The sequence below is a fragment of the Euwallacea fornicatus genome, unplaced genomic scaffold (genome assembly GCF_040115645.1).
Source record: "Euwallacea fornicatus isolate EFF26 unplaced genomic scaffold, ASM4011564v1 scaffold_47, whole genome shotgun sequence".
NCBI lineage: Eukaryota > Metazoa > Arthropoda > Insecta > Coleoptera > Curculionidae > Euwallacea > Euwallacea fornicatus.
The window spans coordinates 1,147,445-1,158,536 of NW_027096015.1; positions in this window are offsets into that span (position 1 = coordinate 1,147,445).

The window sequence follows — 11,092 nt, forward strand, 5'->3', positions numbered from 1 at the left end:
TGAGTTTCCACGAAAAATAGTACTTTATGAGCTCAAACATACAAGTTTTGTGACTTTTCACATGTTGAAGCAAGATAACTTCGGTCAATGAGGACCAAATTTCTTAATCAAAGACTCAAATGAACCATCTCGAAGAGATTTTTAACATGACGTAACACATCATGATTGTATTATCTTGAGTTTCAAAGAAAAATAGTACTTTATGAGCTCAAACATACAAGTTTTGTGACTTTTCACACTTTGAAGCTCGATAACTTCGGTCAATGAGGACCAAATTTCTTAATCAAAGACTCAAATGAACCATCTCGACGAGATCTTTAACATGACGTAACACATCATGATTGTATCATCTTGAGTTTCAAAGAAAAATAGTACTTTATGAGCTCAAACATACAATTTTTGTGACTTTTCACATGTTGAAGCTCGATAACTTCGGTCAATGAGGACCAAATTTCTTAATCAAAGACTCAAATGAACCATCTCGACGAGATCTTTAACATAATGATACACATCATGATTGTATCATCTTGAGTTTCCACGAAAAATAGTACTTTATGAGCTCAAACATAAAATTTTTGTGACTTTTCACTTGTTGAAGCTCGATAACTTCGGTCAATGAGGACCAAATTTCTTAATCAAAGACTCAAATGAACCATCTCGACGAGATCTTTAACATAATGATACACATCATGATTGTATCATCTTGAGTTTCCACGAAAAATAGTACTTTATGAGCTCAAACATAAAATTTTTGTGACTTTTCACATGTTGAAGCTCGATAACTTCGGTCAATGAGGACCAAATTTCTTAATCAAATACTCAAATGAACCATCTCGACGAGATCTTTAACATGACGTTACACATCATGATTGTATCTTCTTGAGTTTCAAAGAAAAATAGTACTTAATGAGCTCAAACATACAAGTTTTGTGACTTTTCACATTTTGAAGCTCGATAACTTCGGTCAATGAGGACCAAATTTCTTAATCAAAGACTCAAATGAACCATCTCGACGAGATCTTTAACATAATGATACATATCATGATTGTATCATCTTGGGTTTCCACGAAAAATAGTACTTAATCAGCTCAAACATACAAGTTTTGTGACTTTTCACATGTTGAAGCAAGATAACTTCGGTCAATGAGGACCAAATTTCTTAATCAAAGACTCAAATGAACCATCTCGACGAGATCTTTAACATGACGTAACACATCATGATTGTATCATCTTGAGTTTCAAAGAAAAATAGTACTTTATGAGCTCAAACATACAAGTTTTGTGACTTTTCACACTTTGAAGCTCGATAACTTCGGTCAATGAGGACCAAATTTCTTAATCAAAGACTCAAATGAACCATCTCGACGAGATCTTTAACATAATGATACACATCATGATTGTATCATCTTGAGTTTCCACGAAAAATAGTACTTTATGAGCTCAAACATACAAGTTTTGTGACTTTTCACACTGTGAAGCTCTATAACTTCGGTCAATGAGGACCAAATTTCTTAATCAAAGACTCAAATGAACCATCTCGACGAGATCTTTAACATAATGATACACATCATGATTGTATCATCTTGAGTTTCCACGAAAAATAGTACTTTATGAGCTCAAACATAAAATTTTTGTGACTTTTCACATGTTGAAGCTCGATAACTTCGGTCAATGAGGACCAAATTTCTTAATCAAATACTCAAATGAACCATCTCGACGAGATCTTTAACATGACGTTACACATCATGATTGTATCTTCTTGAGTTTCCACGAAAAATAGTACTTTATGAGCTCAAACATACAAGTTTTGTGACTTTTCACATTTTGAAGCTCGATAACTTCGGTCAATGAGGACCAAATTTCTTAATCAAAGACTCAAATGAACCATCTCGACGAGATCTTTAACATAATGATACACATCATGATTGTATCATCTTGGGTTTCCACGAAAAATAGTACTTAATCAGCTCAAACATACAAGTTTTGTGACTTTTCACATGTTGAAGCAAGATAACTTCGGTCAATGAAGACCAAATTTCTTAATCAAAAACTCAAATGAACCATCTCGACGAGATCTTTAACATGACGTAACACATCATGATTGTATCATCTTGAGTTTCAAAGAAAAATAGTACTTTATGAGCTCAAACATAAAATTTTTGTGACTTTTCACATTTTGAAGCTCGATAACTTCGGTCAATGAGGACCAAATTTCTTAATCAAAGACTCAAATGAACCATCTCGACGAGATCTTTAACATGACGTAACACATCATGATTGTATCATCTTGAGTTTCAAAGAAAAATAGTACTTTATGAGCTCAAACATACAATTTTTGTGACTTTTCACATGTTGAAGCTCGATAACTTCGGTCAATGAGGACCAAATTTCTTAATCAAAGACTCAAATGAACCATCTCGACGAGATCTTTAACATGACGTAACACATCATGATTGTATCATCTTGAGTTTCCACGAAAAATAGTACTTTATGAGCTCAAACATACAAGTTTTGTGACTTTTCACATGTTGAAGCAAGATAACTTCGGTCAATGAGGACCAAATTTCTTAATCAAAGACTCAAATGAACCATCTCGAAGAGATTTTTAACATGACGTAACACATCATGATTGTATCATCTTGAGTTTCAAAGAAAAATAGTACTTTATGAGCTCAAACATACAAGTTTTGTGACTTTTCACACTTTGAAGCTCGATAACTTCGGTCAATGAGGACCAAATTTCTTAATCAAAGACTCAAATGAACCATCTCGACGAGATCTTTAACATGACGTAACACATCATGATTGTATCATCTTGAGTTTCAAAGAAAAATAGTACTTTATGAGCTCAAACATACAATTTTTGTGACTTTTCACATGTTGAAGCTCGATAACTTCGGTCAATGAGGACCAAATTTCTTAATCAAAGACTCAAATGAACCATCTCGACGAGATCTTTAACACAATGATACACATCATGATTGTATCATCTTGAGTTTCCACGAAAAATAGTACTTTATGAGCTCAAACATAAAATTTTTGTGACTTTTCACTTGTTGAAGCTCGATAACTTCGGTCAATGAGGACCAAATTTCTTAATCAAAGACTCAAATGAACCATCTCGACGAGATCTTTAACATAATGATACATATCATGATTGTATCATCTTGAGTTTCCACGAAAAATAGTACTTTATGAGCTCAAACATAAAATTTTTGTGACTTTTCACATGTTGAAGCTCGATAACTTCGGTCAATGAGGACCAAATTTCTTAATCAAATACTCAAATGAACCATCTCGACGAGATTTTTAACATGACGTTACACATCATGATTGTATCTTCTTGAGTTTCAAAGAAAAATAGTACTTAATGAGCTCAAACATACAAGTTTTGTGACTTTTCACATTTTGAAGCTCGATAACTTCGGTCAATGAGGACCAAATTTCTTAATCAAAGACTCAAATGAACCATCTCGACGAGATCTTTAACATGACGTAACACATCATGATTGTATCATCTTGAGTTTCCACGAAAAATAGTACTTTATGAGCTCAAACATACAAGTTTTGTGACTTTTCACATGTTGAAGCAAGATAACTTCGGTCAATGAGGACCAAATTTCTTAATCAAAGACTCAAATGAACCATCTCGACGAGATCTTTAACATGACGTAACACATCATGATTGTGTCATCTTGAGTTTCAAAGAAAAATAGTACTTTATGAGCTCAAACATACAAGTTTTGTGACTTTTCACACTTTGAAGCTCGATAACTTCGGTCAATGAGGACCAAATTTCTTAATCAAAGACTCAAATGAACCATCTCGACGAGATCTTTAACATAATGATACACATCATGATTGTATCATCTTGAGTTTCCACGAAAAATAGTACTTTATGAGCTCAAACATACAAGTTTTGTGACTTTTCACACTGTGAAGCTCTATAACTTCGGTCAATGAGGACCAAATTTCTTAATCAAAGACTCAAATGAACCATCTCGACGAGATCTTTAACATAATGATACACATCATGATTGTATCATCTTGAGTTTCCACGAAAAATAGTACTTTATGAGCTCAAACATAAAATTTTTGTGACTTTTCACATGTTGAAGCTCGATAACTTCGGTCAATGAGGACCAAATTTCTTAATCAAATACTCAAATGAACCATCTCGACGAGATCTTTAACATGACGTTACACATCATGATTGTATCTTCTTGAGTTTCAAAGAAAAATAGTACTTAATGAGCTCAAACATACAAGTTTTGTGACTTTTCACATTTTGAAGCTCGATAACTTCGGTCAATGAGGACCAAATTTCTTAATCAAAGACTCAAATGAACCATCTCGACGAGATCTTTAACATAATGATACACATCATGATTGTATCATCTTGGGTTTCCACGAAAAATAGTACTTAATCAGCTCAAACATACAAGTTTTGTGACTTTTCACATGTTGAAGCAAGATAACTTCGGTCAATGAAGACCAAATTTCTTAATCAAAGACTCAAATGAACCATCTCGACGAGATCTTTAACATGACGTAACACATCATGATTGTATCATCTTGAGTTTCAAAGAAAAATAGTACTTTATGAGCTCAAACATACAATTTTTGTGACTTTTCACATGATGAAGCTCGATAACTTCGGTCAATGAGGACCAAATTTCTTAATCAAAGACTCAAATGAACCATCTCGACGAGATCTTTAACATGACGTAACACATCATGATTGTATCATCTTGAGTTTCAAAGAAAAATAGTACTTTATGAGCTCAAACATAAAATTTTTGTGACTTTTCACATTTTGAAGCTCGATAACTTCGGTCAATGAGGACCAAATTTCTTAATCAAAGACTCAAATGAACCATCTCGACGAGATCTTTAACATGACGTAACACATCATGATTGTATCATCTTGAGTTTCAAAGAAAAATAGTACTTTATGAGCTCAAACATACAATTTTTGTGACTTTTCACATGTTGAAGCTCGATAACTTCGGTCAATGAGGACCAAATTTCTTAATCAAAGACTCAAATGAACCATCTCGACGAGATCTTTAACATGACGTAACACATCATGATTGTATCATCTTGAGTTTCCACGAAAAATAGTACTTTATGAGCTCAAACATACAAGTTTTGTGACTTTTCACATGTTGAAGCAAGATAACTTCGGTCAATGAGGACCAAATTTCTTAATCAAAGACTCAAATGAACCATCTCGAAGAGATTTTTAACATGACGTAACACATCATGATTGTATCATCTTGAGTTTCAAAGAAAAATAGTACTTTATGAGCTCAAACATACAAGTTTTGTGACTTTTCACACTTTGAAGCTCGATAACTTCGGTCAATGAGGACCAAATTTCTTAATCAAAGACTCAAATGAACCATCTCGACGAGATCTTTAACATGACGTAACACATCATGATTGTATCATCTTGAGTTTCAAAGAAAAATAGTACTTTATGAGCTCAAACATACAATTTTTGTGACTTTTCACATGTTGAAGCTCGATAACTTCGGTCAATGAGGACCAAATTTTTTAATCAAAGACTCAAATGAACCATCTCGACGAGATTTTTAACATGACGTTACACATCATGATTGTATCTTCTTGAGATTCAAAGAAAAATAGTACTTAATGAGCTCAAACATACAAGTTTTGTGACTTTTCACATTTTGAAGCTCGATAACTTCGGTCAATGAGGACCAAATTTCTTAATCAAAGACTCAAATGAACCATCTCGACGAGATCTTTAACATGACGTAACACATCATGATTGTATCATCTTGAGTTTCCACGAAAAATAGTACTTTATGAGCTCAAACATACAAGTTTTGTGACTTTTCACATGTTGAAGCAAGATAACTTCGGTCAATGAGGACCAAATTTCTTAATCAAAGACTCAAATGAACCATCTCGACGAGATCTTTAACATGACGTAACACATCATGATTGTATCATCTTGAGTTTCAAAGAAAAATAGTACTTTATGAGCTCAAACATACAATTTTTGTGACTTTTCACATGTTGAAGCTCGATAACTTCGGTCAATGAGGACCAAATTTCTTAATCAAAGACTCAAATGAACCATCTCGACGAGATTTTTAACATGACGTTACACATCATGATTGTATCTTCTTGAGATTCAAAGAAAAATAGTACTTAATGAGCTCAAACATACAAGTTTTGTGACTTTTCACATTTTGAAGCTCGATAACTTCGGTCAATGAGGACCAAATTTCTTAATCAAAGACTCAAATGAACCATCTCGACGAGATCTTTAACATGACGTAACACATCATGATTGTATCATCTTGAGTTTCCACGAAAAATAGTACTTTATGAGCTCAAACATACAAGTTTTGTGACTTTTCACATGTTGAAGCAAGATAACTTCGGTCAATGAGGACCAAATTTCTTAATCAAAGACTCAAATGAACCATCTCGACGAGATCTTTAACATGACGTAACACATCATGATTGTATCATCTTGAGTTTCAAAGAAAAATAGTACTTTATGAGCTCAAACATACAAGTTTTGTGACTTTTCACACTTTGAAGCTCGATAACTTCGGTCAATGAGGACCAAATTTCTTAATCAAAGACTCAAATGAACCATCTCGACGAGATCTTTAACATAATGATACACATCATGATTGTATCATCTTGAGTTTCCACGAAAAATAGTACTTTATGAGCTCAAACATACAAGTTTTGTGACTTTTCACACTTTGAAGCTCTATAACTTCGGTCAATGAGGACCAAATTTCTTAATCAAAGACTCAAATGAACCATCTCGACGAGATCTTTAACATAATGATACACATCATGATTGTATCATCTTGAGTTTCCACGAAAAATAGTACTTTATGAGCTCAAACATAAAATTTTTGTGACTTTTCACATGTTGAAGCTCGATAACTTCGGTCAATGAGGACCAAATTTCTTAATCAAATACTCAAATGAACCATCTCGACGAGATCTTTAACATGACGTTACACATCATGATTGTATCTTCTTGAGTTTCAAAGAAAAATAGTACTTAATGAGCTCAAACATACAAGTTTTGTGACTTTTCACATTTTGAAGCTCGATAACTTCGGTCAATGAGGACCAAATTTCTTAATCAAAGACTCAAATGAACCATCTCGACGAGATCTTTAACATGACGTAACACATCATGATTGTATCATCTTGAGTTTCAAAGAAAAATAGTACTTTATGAGCTCAAACATACAAGTTGTGTGACTTTTCACATGTTGAAGCTCTATAACTTCGGTCAATGAGGACCAAATTTCTTAATCAAATACTCAAATGAACCATCTCGACGAGATTTTTAACATGACGTTACACATCATGATTGTATCTTCTTGAGTTTCAAAGAAAAAAGTACTTAATGAGCTCAAACATACAAGTTTTGTGACTTTTCACATTTTGAAGCTCGATAACTTCGGTCAATGAGGACCAAATTTCTTAATCAAAGACTCAAATGAACCATCTCGACGAGATCTTTAACATGACGTAACACATCATGATTGTATCATCTTGAGTTTCAAAGAAAAATAGTACTTTATGAGCTCAAACATACAAGTTTTGTGACTTTTCACACTTTGAAGCTCGATAACTTCGGTCAATGAGGACCAAATTTCTTAATCAAAGACTCAAATGAACCATCTCGACGAGATCTTTAACATGACGTAACACATCATGATTGTATCATCTTGAGTTTCAAAGAAAAATAGTACTTTATGAGCTCAAACATACAATTTTTGTGACTTTTCACATGTTGAAGCTCGATAACTTCGGTCAATGAGGACCAAATTTCTTAATCAAAGACTCAAATGAACCATCTCGACGAGATCTTTAACATAATGATACACATCATGATTGTATCATCTTGAGTTTCCACGAAAAATAGTACTTTATGAGCTCAAACATAAAATTTTTGTGACTTTTCACTTGTTGAAGCTCGATAACTTCGGTCAATGAGGACCAAATTTCTTAATCAAAGACTCAAATGAACCATCTCGACGAGATCTTTAACATAATGATACACATCATGATTGTATCATCTTGAGTTTCCACGAAAAATAGTACTTTATGAGCTCAAACATAAAATTTTTGTGACTTTTCACATGTTGAAGCTCGATAACTTCGGTCAATGAGGACCAAATTTCTTAATCAAATACTCAAATGAACCATCTCGACGAGATCTTTAACATGACGTTACACATCATGATTGTATCTTCTTGAGTTTCAAAGAAAAATAGTACTTAATGAGCTCAAACATACAAGTTTTGTGACTTTTCACATTTTGAAGCTCGATAACTTCGGTCAATGAGGACCAAATTTCTTAATCAAAGACTCAAATGAACCATCTCGACGAGATCTTTAACATAATGATACATATCATGATTGTATCATCTTGGGTTTCCACGAAAAATAGTACTTAATCAGCTCAAACATACAAGTTTTGTGACTTTTCACATGTTGAAGCAAGATAACTTCGGTCAATGAGGACCAAATTTCTTAATCAAAGACTCAAATGAACCATCTCGACGAGATCTTTAACATGACGTAACACATCATGATTGTATCATCTTGAGTTTCAAAGAAAAATAGTACTTTATGAGCTCAAACATACAAGTTTTGTGACTTTTCACACTTTGAAGCTCGATAACTTCGGTCAATGAGGACCAAATTTCTTAATCAAAGACTCAAATGAACCATCTCGACGAGATCTTTAACATAATGATACACATCATGATTGTATCATCTTGAGTTTCCACGAAAAATAGTACTTTATGAGCTCAAACATACAAGTTTTGTGACTTTTCACACTGTGAAGCTCTATAACTTCGGTCAATGAGGACCAAATTTCTTAATCAAAGACTCAAATGAACCATCTCGACGAGATCTTTAACATAATGATACACATCATGATTGTATCATCTTGAGTTTCCACGAAAAATAGTACTTTATGAGCTCAAACATAAAATTTTTGTGACTTTTCACATGTTGAAGCTCGATAACTTCGGTCAATGAGGACCAAATTTCTTAATCAAATACTCAAATGAACCATCTCGACGAGATCTTTAACATGACGTTACACATCATGATTGTATCTTCTTGAGTTTCCACGAAAAATAGTACTTTATGAGCTCAAACATACAAGTTTTGTGACTTTTCACATTTTGAAGCTCGATAACTTCGGTCAATGAGGACCAAATTTCTTAATCAAAGACTCAAATGAACCATCTCGACGAGATCTTTAACATAATGATACACATCATGATTGTATCATCTTGGGTTTCCACGAAAAATAGTACTTAATCAGCTCAAACATACAAGTTTTGTGACTTTTCACATGTTGAAGCAAGATAACTTCGGTCAATGAAGACCAAATTTCTTAATCAAAAACTCAAATGAACCATCTCGACGAGATCTTTAACATGACGTAACACATCATGATTGTATCATCTTGAGTTTCAAAGAAAAATAGTACTTTATGAGCTCAAACATAAAATTTTTGTGACTTTTCACATTTTGAAGCTCGATAACTTCGGTCAATGAGGACCAAATTTCTTAATCAAAGACTCAAATGAACCATCTCGACGAGATCTTTAACATGACGTAACACATCATGATTGTATCATCTTGAGTTTCAAAGAAAAATAGTACTTTATGAGCTCAAACATACAATTTTTGTGACTTTTCACATGTTGAAGCTCGATAACTTCGGTCAATGAGGACCAAATTTCTTAATCAAAGACTCAAATGAACCATCTCGACGAGATCTTTAACATGACGTAACACATCATGATTGTATCATCTTGAGTTTCCACGAAAAATAGTACTTTATGAGCTCAAACATACAAGTTTTGTGACTTTTCACATGTTGAAGCAAGATAACTTCGGTCAATGAGGACCAAATTTCTTAATCAAAGACTCAAATGAACCATCTCGAAGAGATTTTTAACATGACGTAACACATCATGATTGTATCATCTTGAGTTTCAAAGAAAAATAGTACTTTATGAGCTCAAACATACAAGTTTTGTGACTTTTCACACTTTGAAGCTCGATAACTTCGGTCAATGAGGACCAAATTTCTTAATCAAAGACTCAAATGAACCATCTCGACGAGATCTTTAACATGACGTAACACATCATGATTGTATCATCTTGAGTTTCAAAGAAAAATAGTACTTTATGAGCTCAAACATACAATTTTTGTGACTTTTCACATGTTGAAGCTCGATAACTTCGGTCAATGAGGACCAAATTTCTTAATCAAAGACTCAAATGAACCATCTCGACGAGATCTTTAACACAATGATACACATCATGATTGTATCATCTTGAGTTTCCACGAAAAATAGTACTTTATGAGCTCAAACATAAAATTTTTGTGACTTTTCACTTGTTGAAGCTCGATAACTTCGGTCAATGAGGACCAAATTTCTTAATCAAAGACTCAAATGAACCATCTCGACGAGATCTTTAACATAATGATACATATCATGATTGTATCATCTTGAGTTTCCACGAAAAATAGTACTTTATGAGCTCAAACATAAAATTTTTGTGACTTTTCACATGTTGAAGCTCGATAACTTCGGTCAATGAGGACCAAATTTCTTAATCAAATACTCAAATGAACCATCTCGACGAGATTTTTAACATGACGTTACACATCATGATTGTATCTTCTTGAGTTTCAAAGAAAAATAGTACTTAATGAGCTCAAACATACAAGTTTTGTGACTTTTCACATTTTGAAGCTCGATAACTTCGGTCAATGAGGACCAAATTTCTTAATCAAAGACTCAAATGAACCATCTCGACGAGATCTTTAACATGCCGTAACACATCATGATTGTATCATCTTGAGTTTCCACGAAAAATAGTACTTTATGAGCTCAAACATACAAGTTTTGTGACTTTTCACATGTTGAAGCAAGATAACTTCGGTCAATGAGGACCAAATTTCTTAATCAAAGACTCAAATGAACCATCTCGACGAGATCTTTAACATGACGTAACACATCATGATTGTGTCATCTTGAGT